Source organism: Alligator mississippiensis, chromosome 4 (genome assembly GCF_030867095.1).
Source record: "Alligator mississippiensis isolate rAllMis1 chromosome 4, rAllMis1, whole genome shotgun sequence".
In the NCBI taxonomy this organism is placed as follows: domain Eukaryota; kingdom Metazoa; phylum Chordata; order Crocodylia; family Alligatoridae; genus Alligator; species Alligator mississippiensis.
Window position 1 is genome coordinate 50,472,400 of NC_081827.1, and position 6,000 is coordinate 50,478,399.

Here is a 6,000-nt window from a genome sequence, read left to right on the forward strand (position 1 = left end):
GTCCTGTGCCCCCCCCACTCACTGCTGATTGGTGGAGAGGAGCATAGCCTCATGACAGGAAGCCCTCTCAGCCAATGAATAGCGAGTGGTGGGGGCAAGGGTGGCAGCCATCCTGGCTGCTCCTTTTGTGCCAGCAGCCCTGCCTTGCCCCTTCTTCTCCAGCAGGCTACACAGCAAGGTTGCCGCAGCTATGAGGACTGCTGGCTCCCACTGGGAAGCAAGCATTTTATTTTAGTAGCTTTTTTCATGGATTTTCCACAAAATCTGCAAAACTGAGAATTGAGTAGGTACCTACCCATAATATCCCAATACCAAATTTGTTGAAGTTGGGATTTGGATCATAGCCTAGTGGTGTTTTTTAGTGCTTAGTATGGAAACTTCAAAATCACCCAGTCTTGGCAATGGTAATTGATCTGAATAGCAACCCAGCTATGGTGCCCTAGTACGTGTGGCACAAAAAGAACAAGGGAAAGTGTTGTTTTTGTGTTTCCTCTTAATCTGATCCTTGCTTACATGTATGATTCAGTTCAAATGCTTGATGATTTTCACAGACATATTACCATATTTGCAAGGCTCAGGTGGATTTATGTAAGGAAAGAAGATATGGGAAGAAAAACTCTTTGTTGTTTATGGAAAGTCTGATAAACATGTGGCCGGCACCTGGATTTTAAAAGAATTCTATTCTTTGCTCAATAAAAGTGCAATTGCCACCTTCTGAGGCATTCAAACAATAAAACAAAATGATAGCCCAGAAAAGAGTTGCCACATGTTGTTTTCTTCACATCTTTGATTCATTTAATAAAAACAAGTCAACTTTTAAAAAAGAAATAGTAAACTAACAGCTTAGAACAAAAATGCTTATAAAATGCACATTAAAACAAGGGAACATGTGTACTGCAAGGCATTCATTTTCCTCATAAACATCTTACACTGTAAAAAGTCCCATTGGTAAATGCATTTCCAATGTGCTGCATCTTGGAAATACCTTCAAGAGCATGTCAGGGAGAATAGACAGTGCATAACTAACACTTACTCAGTGTCCTGTATGTTCCATTGACATCAGTGGGATGGCTGAGTATAGAGTTGGTCCATTAAGCAGACACTGTGGATAGTTAGTGAAAAATTCTTGAAAAGGAGCTTGCACAAATTTAGAGCTAGATTTTAGCTAAGCCTAATTCCAACCAGATGCACTGGAAGAGAGAAATGCATCTCTCATGTTACTTTTGCTCACATAGATCAGCAGGAATTAAACTATTTGCTCTCTGAGGAGTACAATGAATACTCCCGTATTACCTGAATGAGTTTGGAGAGAGTAAGTAGTGATTAGGCAAAGACATGATTTTATTTCTCTGTGCCATAATCTGTCTGTATATACTGCACACTAGGTACATCTACATGAAGTACTTAACTGTGCATTAGCATAGTTTACTGTGAAGTAAGCATGTGTGTCTACACATGCACATGCTTACTATACAGTAAATCTCCCTAATCCTAAGTAAATTTGCTACCTGCAAATGCAAGTAGCAAATTTACTCGAGATTAACAATGGCACAATAGGGCGAAATCTGCTCCCAGTCAGTTGTCTGCCAGGGGGCGGGAGATAGCTCCTTGCCCCCAGGAGCTGCTTGCTGCCAGGGCAGGATCCACCACAGAATCCCAAGTGGGGACTACCTCCCCCTGCACTGGCATCCCCTGCTCCGCCATCACGATTGAGGAGTGGGGGGTTGGAAGGCCCTTATCTCCCAGCGCTGGTTTTGCAATCATGGGACCAGTGCTGGGAGACCCTTATCAGTAAAAATGATCTCTCAGTGCCAGCTCTGCATTGTAGAGCTGGTGCTGGGAGATCATTTTTACTGATAAGGGTCTCCCAGTGCTGGCCCCATGGTCGTGGAGCTAGGGAGCTTGTTCCCTGCTCAGCTCAGAGCTGAGCAGGGAACAAGCTGCCCAGCCTCTGCCCAGCATGCAGGGTAGGGGCTAGGAACTGTCCTGGTCAGGGACAGGCCCCAGCCCCATGACCCAATTGGGTGATTAAGGCACAGGGCTTGGAAAGAGCTGGAAGGGTAGATCCCAGCCCCCTGCCCGATCTGCCAGTGGGACAGCTAGCAACAAAGAACGGGTGAACGGTTATAAACTACTGCAAGACCATTTCAGGCTGGACATAAGGAAGAATTTCTTTACTGTCTGAGTCCCCAAGGTTTTGAATAGCCTGCCATCAGAGGTGGTTCAAGCACCTACATTGAATACCTTCAAGAGAAATTTGGATGCTTATTTTGCTGGGATCCTATGATCCCAGCTGACTTCCTGCCCCTCAGGCAGGGGGGCTGGACTCGATGATCTTCAGAGGTCCCTTCCAGTCTTAATGTCTTTGAAATCTATGAAACAAGCTACCTGCTAGCTGCCCCACCAGCAGATAAGGGCAGGGGGTTAGGATCTGCCCCTCCCCTGCAGATCTTTCCAAGTCCCCTACCCCTGATCAGGAAGCCAGGGCTAGTGTTCCCCACTCCAGCAGCAGGCAGCCCCCCAGGGCCAGAAGACAACCTCAAGCTCCTCCCAGTAGCAGCAGTGGCCCATTGCGGGGCTGCAGGAAGTTTGGTAGTAAGAGCAGCAAATCTGCTGTCTAGTCCCTGTATGTGTAGACACCTGTCCAGAAGCATTTAAACTACAGAAGTTTACTCCAGAGTAAACTGAGCCTGGATCAAATGCATGTGTAGACATGCCCACTGTGAAGGAAATGGTGTGCCTGCTGTAATTGCACACTGGGAAGGCAGTAGCACTAGGGACAGGAATTACTCATAAACCAGTATAAATGATCAGAAACCAGTTTAAAGCTGTAACACAACAGAAGTTCAGTGCACATAAACCACTTTCAAAGTGGCTGAAACCAGTTTAAGATAAACCAGAATGGGTGTAATATCAGACTTAACTGATTTAGGTTAAATAGATTTATTGAACTTCTGTCCCAGATCCCCTCCAGATTCAAGTAAAATGTCTGTTCACTTGCTTTTTGGTTCAATCTACATATTTAAGACTAACCAGTGAAGATTGAATTGATTCAGCCTCAGGTGTTTTGACTGTCTGTACTTAGCCTAGGAGGCATTTCTAAGGCAGCATGTCTTCAGTACCTAGTGCCCTGAGAAGTCAGAGTAAATGCTGGCTGATGAATTCAATGAAGAATTCACTGTAAATGACAAACAATGAGCTTAAAAGGGAATTTATGGCAAATACTGATTTCAGCACTGGGTGAGTACGAAAGAAGTGTCCTCCTGAGCACAGCAACTAAACAAGTCAAGGCAGGGGCATAATTAAAGAAATGTGGAAATACTGAGCATGCACAAAAGCACTGAATAGCTAAAGTAAGAAGTGGCTGACTTTTCTGTGGTGGCACTTAAAACCCAAGGATTTAGGAAATCCTGTCCTTTCCAACTTTTGTCCTGCCCCTTTCACAGTACTATATACAGATTTCATGTACAGTAAGACAGTTTTCTAAGGGCCTGTTTAAAATTGATACTCAGGAAAGTAAAGTCAATATGTATAAATTAAAGCAGATAAACCCTATTCTGGTTGCTTTTGTTCATGTATAAAGAGGGTTTAGATAGCTGTAGCTTGGATTAAAGCCACTTTTCACCTGAAATGGCCTTGCACACTTACATTTATGGGCATTAACTTCAATACCTTTTGTTGATTCACCTACATTTTTCGGAGGTGCACACCAGCTTTTTTCTGTTCTTCAAAACTGCTTCCAGAAGGGAAGCAAAAGGAAGGAGGGTGGATTTTGCCTGCAGTAACCAGTAATTAGAAGCAATTGTAATAGCTGGTATCTAGGAAAGATAAATACAAGTGATAATAGCTGTTGCTTTACTTGAAATCAGTGAATTTATACAAGATTTTGCTTCTAAAAACAGGTAATCACTTATTATTTGCCATTGATTAGAAACCTGATCAGACAGCCAAACATGGGATGTGGACAAGACCATATTCATTTACGGTGTTTGTCACCACCGTTTCCTAATTACAAGCTAATGTGGAAGTTAATCAAGTGGAAGATTAAGAATAAGATTTCAGCAAATTCCAGTTTCCACACCATCTCTTGGAACATGTGACAATGAACTTTTGCACTTAGTAAAAAATATAAAAAAGCAACTAAATAAACTAGAGAGTCAAGCTGAGCATTTGTTGACTTCATGCGAAATTTCAACATATCTACTAAGCAAAGCAAAAACAGGATTCACATAGCCAGAGTAGCAAACTAGCTCTTTTATATTTGCATGATAGTAGGGCCTGATCCTGGAATCCACTGAGTGCTCTTATTTTGCCATTAAGTGGGAAGAAAATTGACTTAAGTAACTCACAGGGCCAGACCTTTGCATACTTCATTATTTATCTGATGTTTATCAGTCAGAAACATTGGCCAACTTGAAAACGTTCTATTATGGAAAAGCACAAAAAGCATGAATTATCTCCTCTGCTATTAACAGATATGATTCAATTTTACTGTATATGTCAAGTAGCTGAGTAACAAATCTTTGTGAACGAAATATTTGAATTAAGCTGCTTTCAAAAAAAACCCCAACTATATAGTTACCAAAAGGAACAATGCCTTTTATTTTATGTTTAAAGAGGGGCTTACAGACTGAGGCAAACTTGAAAAAAAGGAGATAATTCATAGCAAAAACAAGGTGTCTGTATAACTATCGTGACGTTGTTTTCAGATGCATTCTGTTCAGAAGAGACAAATGGTATTCTCTCATGGAGACCTTTGTTTTGGTCAATCCTGATTTGCTGTTTATACAGAAGTATGTTAGTTATTATCTGTATACAAAAAGTAAATCTCATGATGAGATCCAAAAGAAAAAAATGTATATTCTGAGAAACAGTAGCATTGCTAACTCCACATATTCAACAATCATAAGTTGGCTTAAAAAATCATAAATTTGGTTAAAAGAATCCTGAGTGCAGCCAAAACCATGAGTTTGGTTAAAAAATTGATAAGAAAAAAATCTTAACATCCCTTGTATTCTTTTATTTGTCCTATTGTTTTCTGACCTTTACCTCTTGTGACTCAAGAATACTTTGAAACTTTTCACCAAAACCAAAAAGGCCAGCCATTTCTTCTGACAAAGTAAACTATCACCTATGAAAGATCATGGCTGTCTGAACCAGTTAGTCTATGAGCTGCTACCCTGCCCTGTCTTTTGCCTAGCTTCAGATGAGCGCGGCTAACTGCCTTTCTCTACAAATTAAAGCTGAAATTCTCTTATATTCACATGATTCCAGGAGTTGGAGCGTCAAGAAAAACACAAAATATAACAATGCTGTAAAATGGTCAACAAATTAAAGAAACCTCCCCACAAAAGTTGTCTCCCAGAGAATCTACTGTGCCTTTCTCCTCCACACTGTGTTAATTTAGAAATCAAAAGTCAGAAGCTCATAAAGCATAAAAATTTATTTGCCCCATCTGCAAATATTTTAGAAATTGTGCTTAGTATCTAATAATTTATCCTCACACAATCAACTTTCTCCTTCTCTAATTCTTCAGTAAAAATGAAATACAAACTCTTTTTAAGCAACAAGGAAAGCTGAGGCACAAAATTCAGATCTAGGTGAAATCAAACATTTTTGGAAAGTAAACAGGGGCTCTGATTGACAATATTGTTTTAACTGAACATAGAGGGCATGTCCTCACATGGAGGGGCATGTGCTTGCAGCAAGAAATAAAGTAATGGCATGAATTTGTGTTGCTACTTTTTGCTGTCATACACGCCCCTGCACATGAGCTTCAGTGTGGGGCAAAATGCCCTGCTTTGAGGAAAGTGCTGTTTCCCCACTGCTTCCAACTCCTGACATGTTGGAGAAGCCAGGAGGCAACCAGAAGAGCAGCCAGAGCATCTCCCAAGAGCACCGAGCCTCCATGCCTACCAGCACACACTCCTGGAGCGTGCACTGCACCATTTTTGAGGCACTTTTTTTTTTTGCTACCAGGATTTCCCAGTAGCAAATTTT